The sequence below is a fragment of the Alligator mississippiensis genome, unplaced genomic scaffold (genome assembly GCF_030867095.1).
Source record: "Alligator mississippiensis isolate rAllMis1 unplaced genomic scaffold, rAllMis1 scaffold_52, whole genome shotgun sequence".
In the NCBI taxonomy this organism is placed as follows: Eukaryota; Metazoa; Chordata; order Crocodylia; family Alligatoridae; genus Alligator; species Alligator mississippiensis.
In genome coordinates, this window is record NW_026775352.1 from 47,501 (window position 1) to 60,000 (window position 12,500).

Here is a 12,500-nt window from a genome sequence, read left to right on the forward strand (position 1 = left end):
ATCGATCCGGAGAGAGGAAAAGAGAAGTGGGGGGGGAGGTAACCGCCTCACCTGAACACCGGCGGCGGACCGCCGGCCCGCGAGGGGCCCTCCCAAAGGGGTGCCACGTGGCGTGGCGAGCGATGCGCAGCAGCGGCGCCCGGGGCACGGCCCGGAGCCAGGGCCCGGGGGCTTCGGGCCAGGCGTGACAACCGGACTCGGACCGGGAGCTCACACCGCAAAGTGTCCGCCATCCCCCTCTCGGCAGCGGGGCACACGACTCGTCTTTGACCCGCGGGTGCAGCAGCACGGTTCTTTTGCCCCGGAGGTTCCTCCGACCGACCTTCTGGAACCGAAGATGGGCATTTAGGGTCCTGAAAAACGTGTCCCCGAAAATCTCCGCGAACCTTTCTTGGCAATATTGTAGATGTGGCACCCGGCCCAGCCACCGGGGCAAACCACCAAAAGTGTCCGCCCTCCTGGATCGAAGGGTCGGACAAAGCCCATTTCAAAAACCTCATACGGACTTCCAGGCCTCTCCGGCGGGCCCAGGTCAACCGCTCGCCCCCCAGCAGCGACATTTTTTTCTAAGTCCCACGCCGGACACCAGGTCAACACGGCTCTCTGGCAGGAGAAGCCCGCCGCTCCCGAGGAAGCGCCCCCGGCTTGCCCTGAACGCCGTAAGGGAGGGCGGCAGGTCACCGGGGCGAAACCGGAGCGGTGGCCGGTCTCCTGGAACTCTCCCCCGGCCTGGCCCGCCGGGCCGCTCCCGGCCGGAGCTCCCACGTTAACCGCTCCCAACGCAACCGAGCAGAAGTTTTCCAAGTCCCACGGCGGACACCAGGTCCTCCCGGTTCCCCGTCAGGAGAGCCCCGCCACTCCTGGGGAAGCAAGCACCGCTGCCTGCCCGACCTCCGAGCCCATCACCGGGGGGGGGGGCGGGAGCCGGAATCGCGGGCCAGAGCCTGGAACTCTCGCACGGCCAGGCCCGCCGGATCGGGGCACGCTGCCTCCACGCTCGGTTGACAAGGCAGCGCGGCACGGTTCTTTTGCCCCGGAGGTTCCTCTGAACGACTTTCTGGAACCGAACATGGGCATTTAGGGTCCTGAAAACCGAGTCCCCCAAAATCTCCGCGAACCTTTCCTGGCAATATTGTAGATGCGGCACCCGGCCCAGCCACCGGGGCCAACCGCCGAAAGTGTCCGCCCTCCTGGAGCGAAGGCCCGGGCAAGGCCCGTTTCAAAAACCTCATACGGACTTCCGGAGCAGGAGCCCGGGCGCCAGGTTGAGCCCATGTATTCCTATTGGGACTTCCAGGCAGCATGTCATGCCAGTTCTGGCCACTAGGCTGTTTCCAGGTGAGTCTCATTCATTCAATCTGTGCGCCACTCAAGGCCTTGCCCCGCCCTCTCCACCCCTGAACAGGCTTAAAATGGCTGTGCTGCCAGTTCCCAGGCTGCCAGCTGGTGGGTTGTGGTGGTGGGTGTGGCGCTGTCGGGGCTCTCTGCTGTATAGTGCCACTGCCACTGCCACTGCAAGCTTGCCGCTGGTGCCCCCCCCCCGGCTTGGCCTTGGCCTTGGCCTTGGCCTTGGGGGTTGGGGGGGGGCTGCAGCTGCAGCTGCAGCTGCTCCTGCTCCTGCTCCTGCTGCTTTGTTTGTTTGGTTTGTTTGGTTTGTTTGGTTTGTTTTTTCTTTCTGTTTGCTGCTGCCACTGTTACTGCTTTTGTTTGCTTTGGTTCCTGCACCAGTGGACCCCTGCGCACCCCAGAAGAGCACAGCCCAGCGCACCCCAGAGGAGAAGAGCACAGCCCAGCGCACTCCACAAGAGCACAGCCCAGCGCACCTCACAAGAGCACAGGCCAGCGCACTCCACAAGAGCACAGGCCAGCGCACTCCACAAGAGCACAGGCCAGCGCACTCCACAAGAGCACAGGCCAGCGCACTCCACAAGAGCACAGCCCAGCGCACCCTACAAGAGCACAGCCCAGCGCACCCCACAAGAGCACAGCCCAGCGCACCCCACAGGAGCACCCCTCAGAGTAGGCTTTTGTCGTGCTAAAAAAAGGTGGCGGCTGGGCTGCCTTTGTTCCCCTCCCCCGCCCTCCCCCCGGGTGTCTGCCCCATTTTGTGTGCGTCCTGTGCTCCACTCCCCGCTCCCGGTGTTTTGTGAAGGCCGAGCAGGCCAGCAGCGTGCCCCCCCCCTCCCCAGTGTGACCCTGTGTCCCGGCCGCCCTACCCCCGTGGTCCTCCCCCGGCACGGTGCAGCATGGAGGAGGTGCCTCCCCCCCCCCCTCCTCCCAAGCAAGGAGGGGGAGTTGAAGTTTGTGAAATGGCTGACCCCTGTCTCGGGGCCACCGGCCCCGGCACTGCCCCTGGCCCCGGCCCCGGCCCCGGCCCCGGCCCTAGAGCGGAGGGTGGGGGCAAGGGGAAGGGGAAAGGGAAGGGCTCCTCCTCGTCAGGGGCCTCCTCCGCAAAAGGGGGGGCGGGGAAAGGCAAGGGCCCCGCAAACCCAAAAGGCAGCCCGCCCCCTGACCCTGACCCAGCCGAGTCAGGCCCCGGCCCGAGTCCCGGCCCTAGCGCCGGCCCCGCAGCAGGAGCGCCCCCCCCCCGGGAGAAGGGCGGGGCGCGCAGTTACGCCGAGGCGGCCGCCGGCCGCGCAGCGGGGCCGGGCGGGGGGCCGGGCGCCAGCACCTCCACCGCCTGGGCGTCTTCGATCCCGGGGGGAGGGGGGGCCCCCTTCCCGGCACTCACCCGGAGAAATGGGGTGAGATGCTGGCTGCCCGAGCGGGAAGGGTCCGCCTTCGAACCTTACGTGCGGGCCCTAGCTCGGGTGGTGGGGGCCCCGAAAATTGTGGCGGCCTCCAGGTTCCACGGCAAGGGAGTATTCTTCCTTGCCACGGAGGCCGCCGCCCAGAAGGCGGTGGAGAGGGGGCTCACAGTGGACGGGGAGTACGTCCCCGTGGAGCCCCTAGAGGAGCCAGGGACCCGGGTGGTCCTTAGTTCGGTGCCCCCGTACCTCCCTAATTGGGCCCTCCTGCCCCGACTATCATCGCTGGGGAAGGTAATCTCCCCGGTGCTGCCCCTGGGTTTGGGGTGCCGGGACCCCACCCTGCGACACGTGCGCTCGTTCCGCCGGCAGGTAACGATCCAGCCGGCGGCGGGAGCGCAGCTGGGGGCGGAGGGATCCCTCCAGGTAATGTTTGGGGGGGCCCTGCACCGCATCTTCTTCACGGTGGGGGACCTGCGGTGTTACAAGTGCCGCGGGGTAGGGCACCTCCGCCAAGAATGCCCCTTGGGGCAAGCGCGGCGGCCACCGCAGGCCCCCGCCAGTGGAGGGGGGGGCCCTGCCACCGGCCCCCCCAGCCCCCCCGGCCCTGGCGGGAGCCCTGGCGGGAGCCCCCCAGCGGCAGAACCCCCCCTCGGCCTCGGCCTCGGCCTCGGCCTCGGCCTCGGCCGCAGTCACCGGGGGGCAGGGAGCAGGAGACGGGGAGAGGGAGGTAGGCCCCGAGCCGGGCCCAGTCCCGGCTTCAGCCCCAGCCCCAGCCCCAGCCCCAGCCCCAGCCCCGGCCCGGGGCCAAGCGTCCACCGCGGGCAAGCCTCCGGGCCATAGAGAGGACCACCCTGCGGGCGAGCGGGCGGGCCCCCCCCCTCCTCCATCGGGGCGGGCCCAAAAGAGAAAGGCCGCGGAGCAGCTCGATCCCTCCCTAGAGGAGGGCCCCCCCTCGGACACAGGCGAGGAGGGGGAGGGGGCCGACGTGCAAAAGGCCCCCTCACCAGCCAGCAGAGCTGCTCCGGAAGACCCCCCCCCTCCCGAGAAAGTGCGGGTAATCCCCGTGGAGGAGGCCCCAGAAAGAGAGAGAGAGAGAGAGAGAGAAAGAGAGAGAGAAAGAGAAGGAGAGGAGGAGCCCATGCGGGAGGAGCCCCCTGAGCCTGCCATCGCGGAGGTAGGGCCCTCCCCAACAGCAACAGCAACAGCAACAGCAACAACAACAGAAACAGCACTAGCAGCTTCAACCTCAAGCTCAGCGCCCCTCCCCCCCCTCAGCGAAGAGACCCTGGGGCTCACCCCGGTGAGCTCCGGCACGGGTCCCGAGGGGGAGGCCCTCCCCGCCCCCAGTCAAGCCGCCCCTGCGGCACCTGACGGGGAGGAAGAGCAGGGGCCAGGTTCCCCCCCCCCCACCCCCACCCCCACCCCCACCCCCAGCCAGGCCCCCCGCGAAGGGGCTGCAGATCTCCCTCGGGCCGAGTCGGAGAGCCAAGCGGACCGAGAGGTCCAGATGGAGGCCGAGGAAGCCTCCGCCGGAGGCGCGGCGGAGGCGGCGGAAGCCAGCCAGCCAGGCCCCACTGGACCTGACCAGGCTGAGGATGCGGGGGGGTCAGCAGGCAGCGTTGAGCCTGCAACCCCCCCAGCCCCAGCCCCAGCACCAGCAGCAGTCTCCAGGGAGGACCTGGTGGCCTTCTTGGAGCGGGAAAGCACCCGGCGCGCTCCGGCCCGGGTGCAGCTGGCCCTGGACTGCTGGGGCGACTTTAACAGCATCCTCGAGGCCACGAGGGCGCTGGTGAGGGAGGGGAAGGGGCCGAACAGATGCAACGCCCGGGTGTACACCCGGGCCCGGTCCATGTACGACGCCCTGACGGTGTACGGGCGCGGGGCCGGGTACCGGCTGGGCGTTGCCCTGCGCGAGCCCCCGGCCGAGCCATCGGAGCCCCCTCCCGCCAGCCATGACGTCGCTTAACATCGCGACCCTCAACGTCCGAGGCTGCAGGCAGGGTCTCCGGAGGAGCCAGGTGTTCTCCTTCCTGCGGGAGGGGGGCTACTCGGTGGCTTTCCTCCAGGAGACCTGGACGACTCCGGCCGACGCCGCCGCCTGGCGGCTGGAGTGGGGAGACGGGGTTTTCCTGAGTCACCTGTCGGCCACCTCGTGCGGGGTGGCCACCCTGTTCTCCCCGAGCCTGCGGCCGGAGATCTTAGAGGACGTTGAGGCGGTGCCGGGCCGCCTGCTCCACGTCCGGGCCCGAGCGGCGGGGACGGTAACGAACTTTGTGAACGTGTACGGCCCCGCCGCGGAACCGGACGCGGCGGATTTTTTCCGCCGGGCGGCCGACTACCTGGGCACCTTGAGCCCTCGCGAGAGCCTGGTCTTAGGCGGGGACTTCAACGTCACCCTCGAGGAACAGGACCGCTCGCGCAGGCAACGGTGCCGGGCCGCCGCGGACGCCCTCAGGGGGATCCTGGAGGAGCACTCCCTGGTGGACGCCTGGCGAGTCTGTCACCCCGACGGCCCCCCGGCCCCCACGTACGTGCGGGTGGGGGGGGAGCGGGCGAGCCACTCCCGGTTGGACCGGATTTACATCTCGCCCCGCGTGGATGCCCGAGCCGTGTCCTGCAGAGTGAGGCCGGCCCCCTTCAGCGATCACCATCTGGTGTGCGCCCGGGTGGCGTTTGGCCCCGGGCGGCGGGGGTCGGCCTACTGGCACTTTAACAACAGCCTGCTGGAGGACCCGAGCTTCGGAGCGGCCTTCCGGGAGTTCTGGTTGGCCTGGCGCGGGCAGCGGCAGTCTTTCCCCTCGGCTCGGGGATGGTGGGACGGGGGGAAGGCGCGCATCCGGCTCTTCTGCCGCAGCTACGCCCGGGGGCACACCCGGGAGCGGGAGGCGGCCATAGAGCGGCTCGAGCGGGAAGTGTTGGAGCTGGAGAGGCGCCTGGTCGCCGACCCGCAGGATCCGTCCCTCTGCGGAGAGTGCAGGGAGAGGCGGGAGGAGCTGAGAGCCCTGGAGGACCGCCGCGCACGCGGCGCGTTCGTCCGCGCGCGAGTCCACCTCCTGCGGGAGATGGACCGCGGCTCCCGTTTCTTCTACGGCCTGGAGAAGCAGAGGGGGGCCAAAAAGCACATCACTTGCCTGCTGGCGGATGATGGCACCCCCCTCTCGGCCCCGGGAGAGCTGCGAGTTCGCGCGAGGGCCTTCTACGGAAGGCTCTTTTCCCGGGAGCCGACCGAGGCGACGGCCCGCAGCGCGCTCTGGGAGGAACTGCCGCAGGTGGGCGCGGGCGACCGTGACCGGCTGGAGGCTCCTCTCACCTTGGCCGAGCTCACGCTCGCCCTCCGTCTCATGCCCGGCAACAAGGCGCCGGGGCTGGACGGGCTCACCACGGAGTTCTACCGGGCCTTCTGGGACGTGCTCGGCCCGGACCTTGCCGCGGTCTGGGCCGAGGCCGAGGCTCGCGGGGAGCTCCCCCTGTCGTGCAGGAGGGCGGTGTTGACTCTCCTGCCGAAGAAGGGAGACCTCCGCGACCTGAGGAACTGGCGTCCCGTGTCCCTCCTCTGCACGGACTATAAGGTGGTGGCGAAGGCCGTCTCGCTGCGCCTGCGGTCCGTGCTGGCGGACGTGATCCATCCCGACCAGACGTACACGGTGCAAGGTCGCTCCATCTTCGACAACCTGTACCTGGTGCGGGACCTCCTGGAGCTGGCGCGCCGGGAGGGCCTGTCGTTCGGCCTGCTCTCCCTCGATCAGGAGAAGGCGTTCGACAGGATGGACCACGGGTATCTGACGGGCACGCTGCGGGCCTTCGGCTTCGGACCGCGCTTTGTGCGGGCTCTCCAGGTGCTGTACGCCTCCGCGGAGTGCCTGGTTAAGCTCAACTGGTCCCTGACGGAACCCATCCCGTTCAGGCGGGGGGTGCGTCAAGGCTGCCCGATGTCGGGCCAGCTGTACGCGCTAGGCCTGGAGCCCTTCCTGTGCCTCCTGCGGAGGCGGGTGGCCGGGTTGGCGCTGCGGGAACCGGCGCTGCGGCTGGTCCTCTCGGCGTACGCCGACGACGTGCTCCTCGCGGTCCAGGGCCCGGAAGATCTGGAGCGGGTGGCGGCCTGCCAGGCGGTTTATTCGGCGGCCTCCTCCGCCCGGGTCAACTGGGCCAAGAGCTCCGGGCTGACGGTGGGTGCCGGGTGGCAGGTGGGCTCGCTCCCACCCGCGCTCCGGGGCATCGAGTGGAGCGCGGGCCCGCTGCTCTACCTGGGGGTCTACCTGAGCCCCACGGACCCCTCCCCCCCGCAGAATTGGGCAGACCTAGAACTGAGGGTGGCGAGGCGGATCGGGGCGTGGACGGGGCTGCTGCGGTGCCTGTCCCTCCGGGGCCGGGCGCTGGTGTTGAACCAGCTGATCCTGTCCATGCTCTGGTACCGCTTCAATACCCTCCCCGTGCCCCCCGAGGTTCTTGCCAGGCTCCAGAGACGGGCGCTGGGGTTCTTCTGGCCAAGACGGCACTGGGTCTCTGCACGGGTGCTGACCCTCCCCTTGCGGGAGGGGGGGCAGGGCCTGGTGTGCCTCCGCAGCCAGGTCCTGACGTTCCGCCTCCAGGCCCTGCAGAGACTGCTGTACAGTGACGGTAGCCACGCGGCGTGGAGCCTGTTGGGGCGCGCCTTCCTCCGCCGCCTCCGGGGGCTCCGATACGACCGGCAGCTCTTCTTCCTGCGCGGCCTGGAGCTCGTGCGGGTGGCGGGGGAGCTGCCGGCCTTTTACCGAGACCTCCTCAAGGCCTGGGGGCTGATCTCCGCCTCCAGGTCTCCGTTGCGGGTGGCCAAGGACGGCGACCTGCTGGCCGAGCCGCTGTTCTTTAACCCGCAGCTGGCGGTCCCGGCGGCAGCCTCGCCAGAGGCCTCCCTGAGGATGGCCCGGGTGGGCGTCACCCGGCTCGGAGACCTCCTGGACTACGACGAGCGAGGATGGCTGGGCCCCGCGGCGCTGGCCCGGCGCACGGGCCTGACCATAGGGCGTGCAACTTGCTCGCGCCTAGTCCGGGAGGTGAAAGCTGCGCTGCCCGCAGACGCCCTTGCCTACGTCGAGCGAGTCCTGCGAGAGGGCGGTCCCCGCCCTCCCGAATCCCCCAGCCCGGCGGAGTTCCTGATAGGGCCCGCCCAGCGGCCGGCCCCGAGGCACTCCGCCCCTCACCACCTCTGCAGGCTGGGGGACACCCCGCCGGTCCGCTTCTCGACGGCCCACCGGCGCCAGCTCTACACGCTCGTCCGCAGGACGCTCCACCACGCCGCCCTCGCGTCCCGCCAAGACACCCAATGGCGGGACTACTTTGGCGAGGGCGTGGCCGACGGTCCCCGGTGGCTCAGCGTCTACTCGGAGCTCGTCCCGAGAGCCGCCGGGGACCTAGGCTGGCGGCTCCTTCACGGGGCCGTCGCGACGGGCGTGTATCTGGCGCGGATTGACACCATCTCCGACCGATGCCCGTTTTGTGACGAGAGGGAGACCCTGGCGCACCTGGTCCTCGAGTGCGCCAGGCTGCAGCCCCTGCACCTCCTCCTCCAGAACCTGCTCCTCAAGTTCTGGCTGCACTATTCCCCGCACCTGTTTATTTACGCACTCCCCATCCGTCGCCCCACCCGGGCCCGGGACCGACTGGTCAACCTCCTCCTGGCTCTGGCCAAGCTCGTCATCTGGCTATCCAGGAAGGAGGCTCTGGCCGGGAAGGCTCCCGGGCACCTCGGGGCGTTTTTCCTCGGTGTCCTGCGCGCCCGCCTCCGAGCGGAGCACCACTGGGCGGTAGCCGCCGGCAAGCTGAAACAGTTTGCGGGCCGGTGGGCGCTGTCCGGGGTGCTCTGCTCCCTGTCCCCCGGGGGAGCACTCGTTTTGAACCTTTGACCCCCCACGTGCACACCCTGTTTTTCTTTCAGTTGTCCCCCGCAATGTCTTATTTTCTGAAACCGGGAGCCCAGCCGCCAAGAAACCAACAGCGGCGGAACCCGGACTTTTTTGTCAGCTTCGGCTGAGGACTAACCGCCCGTCCGGCAATCAGCCGGTGCCGCCAGTCACATCGGCCGCCACAACCGGGGCGGCCCCCAGCTACTAACATGGTAAGAGATTAACTAACAATAGTCCCGGCCGGAGCTCCCACGTTAACCGCTCCCAACGCAACCGAGCAGAAGTTTTCCAAGTCCCACGGCGGACACCAGGTCCTCCCGGTTCCCCGTCAGGAGAGCCCCGCCACTCCTGGGGAAGCAAGCACCGCTGCCTGCCCGACCTCCGAGCCCATCACCGGGGGGGGGGGCGGGAGCCGGAATCGCGGGCCAGAGCCTGGAACTCTCGCACGGCCAGGCCAGCCGGATCGGGGCACGCTGCCTCCACGCTCGGTTGACAAGGCAGCGCGGCACGGTTCTTTTGCCCCGGAGGTTCCTCTGACCGACTTTCTGGAACCGAACATGGGCATTTAGGGTCCTGAAAACCGAGTCCCCCAAAATCTCCGCGAACCTTTCCTGGCAATATTGTAGATGCGGCACCCGGCCCAGCCACCGGGGCCAACCGCCGAAAGTGTCCGCCCTCCTGGAGCGAAGGCCCGGGCAAGGCCCGTTTCAAAAACCTCATACGGACTTCCGGAGCAGGAGCCCGGGCGCCAGGTCGACCCAGGGCCGACCTCCCGGGCCCCAGAGAGGCACGTCTCCGCCGCGGAAGCCGCCTGATGCCCGCGCCGAAGGCCCCCGGGCCCGCCCGGCCTCCGCGCAGGGCACCGGGGAGAAGTAGGAATCGTGGCCGGGCTCCTGGAACTCCTGCCCGGCCTGCCCCGCGGAAGCATGCCGGGTTCTCCCGCCGCGCCGTGCAGGTTCTTCCGCCCCTCGCCGGGGTAGCCGGGCTCCAACCGCTGGGCCCCGCAGCGTGGAAGGGCCCCTGCGAGTCGCCCCCCGGCCTGCACGCCCGCCGTGCAGTCGACCGGGTCGAAGCCGGAATCGCGGCCGGGTTCCTGGAACTCTCGCCCGGCCTGCCCGCCCGGCCCGCCCCCCGGGCCGGGGCTCCAGTCGACTTGGAGCCAAACTCGGTTTTGACCCCCTCCTGCAGCACGGTCCGGCCCCGGAGGTTCCTCCGTCCGACCTCCTGGAACCCAAGATGGGCATCTAGGGTCCCGAAATCCGTGTCCCCGAAAATCTCCGCGAACCTTTCCTGGCAATATTGTAGATGCGGCACCCGGCCCAGCCACCGGGGGCAACCGCCGAAAGTGTCCGCCCTCCTGGAGCGAAGGCCCGGGCAAGGCCCGTTTCAAAAACCTCATACGGACTTCCGGAGCGCGAGCCCCGGCGCCAGGTCGACCCAGGGCCGACCTCCCGGGCCCCAGAGAGGCTCGTCTCCGCCGCGGAAGCCGCCCGCCGCCCGCGGCGAAGGCCCCCGGGCCCGCCCGGCCTCCGGGCAGGGCACCGGGGAGAAGCCGGAATCGCGGCCGGGCTCCTGGAACTCTCGCCGGGCAGGCCGCCCGGCCCGCCCCGGGGCCGGAGCTCCAGTCGACATGGAGCCAAACTCGGTTTTGACCCCCTCCTTCGGAACGGTCCGGCCCCGGAGGTTCCTCCGTCCGAGCTCCTGGAACCCAAGATGGGCATCTAGGGTCCCGAAACCCGTGTCCTCGAAAATCTCCGCGAACCTTTCCTGGCAATATTGTAGATGCGGCACCCGGCCCAGCCGCCGGGGGCAACCGCCGAAAGTGTCCGCCCTCCTGGAGCGAAGGCCCGGGCAAGGCCCGTTTGAAAAACCTCATACGGACTTCCGGAGCCCGAGCCCCGGCGCCAGGTCGACCCAGGGCCAACCTCCCGGGCCCCAGAGAGGCTCGTCTCCCCCGCGGGAGCAGCCCGCCGCCCGCGCCGAAGGCCCCCGGACCTGCCCGGCCTCCGGGCAGGGCACCGGGGAGAAGCCGGAATCGCGGCCGGGCTCCTGGAACTCTCGCCCGGCCCGCCCCTGGGCCGGAGCTCCAGTCGACATGGAGCCAAACCCGGGGTTGAGCCCCTCCTGCAGCACGGTCCGGTCCCGGAGGTACCCCTGCCCGACCTCCTGGAACCCAAGATGGGCAACTAGGGTCCCGAAAACCGTGTCCCCGAAAATCTCCGCGGACCTTTCCTGGCAATATTGTAGATGCGGCACCCGGCCCAGCCACCGGGGGCAACCGCCGAAAGTGTCCGCCCTCCTGGAGCGAAGGCCCGGGCACGGGCCGTTTGAAAAACCTCATCGGGACTTCCAGGGCCGGAGCCCCGGCGCCAGGTCGACCCCGGGCCTCCCTCCCGGGGCCCAGCACGGCTCGTCTCCCCCGCGGGAGCAGCCCGCCGCCCGCGCCGAAGGCCCCCGGACCTGCCCGGCCTCCGGGCAGGGCACCGGGGAGAAGTCGGAATCGCGGCCGGGCTCCTGGAACTCCCGCCCGGCCTGCCCCGCGGAGTCCTGCCCGGGCTCCCGCCGCCTTGGCCCGGGACGACCACCCCTCGGCGGGGTGCCTGGGCTCCGACCCCGGAGGCCCGGGTCCCTGCCGGGGCCCTTGGACCCGCCCCCGGGCTGCCCTTCCACGGAGCCCTTGACCGGGACGAAATCGGAATTGTGGCCGAGCTCCTGGAACTCTCGCCCGGCCTGACCGCCTTCTCCGGCCCTTTTCCGGTTTTCCCCGTTGACCTGGCTCCAAACTCGGGTTTGGCCCCTCAACACGGCAGGGTTCTGCCCCGAAGATCCCTCTGACCGGCTTTCTGGAACCGAACATGGGCATTGAGGGTCCTTAAAAACGTGTTCTCGAAAATCTCCGCGAACGTTTCTTGGCTATATTGTAGATGCGGCACCCGGCCCAGCCACCGGGACGAACCGCCGAAAGTGTCCGCCCTCCTGGATCGAAGGCCCGGGCAAGGCCCGTTTCAAAAACCTCATACGGACTTCCGTGGGGGGGGCGGGCACCAGGTCAACCCCACGTATGCCTATGGGGATTTTCGCTCCCCAGGTCAACCCCATGGATGCCTATGGGGATTTTCGCTCCCCAGGTCAACCCCATGGATGCCTATGGGCTTTTTCGGTCCCCAGCTCCACCCCAAGTATTCCTAGGGGCTTTTCCGCTCCCCAGGTCAACCCCATTTATTCCTATGGGGATTTTCAGTCCCCAGCTCAACCCCAAGTATTCCTAGGGGCTTTTTCGCTCCCCAGCTCCACCCCATGTATTCCTAAGGGCTTTTTCGGTCCCCAGCTCCACCCCAAGTATTCCTAGGGGCTTTTTCGCTCCCCAGCTCCCCCCCATGTATTCCTAGGGGCTTTTCCGCTCCCCAGCTCCCCCCCCATGTATTCCTAAGGGCTTTTTCGCTCCCCAGCTCCCCCCCAAGTATTCCTAGGGGTTTTTTCGCTCCCCAGCTCCACCCCATGTATTCCTAGGGGCTTTTCCGCTCCCCAGCTCCCCCCCATGGATGCCGATGGGCTCTTTCGGTCCCCAGGTCAGCCCCATGTGTTGCTATGGGCTTTTTCGGTCCCCAGGTCAACCCCATGTGTTCCTATGGGCTTTCTCGGTCCCCAGGTCAACCCCATGTATTCCTAGGGGCTTTTTCGCTCCCCAGCTCCACCCCATGTATTCCTATGGGGATTTTCGCTCCCCAGCTCCACCCCAAGTATTCCTAGGGGCTTTTCCGCTCCCCAGCTCCACCCCACGTATTCCTAGGGGCATTTAGGCTCCCCAGGTCAACCCCATGGATGCCGATGGGCTTTTCCGCTCGCTCCCCAGGTCCGCCCGCCCCTG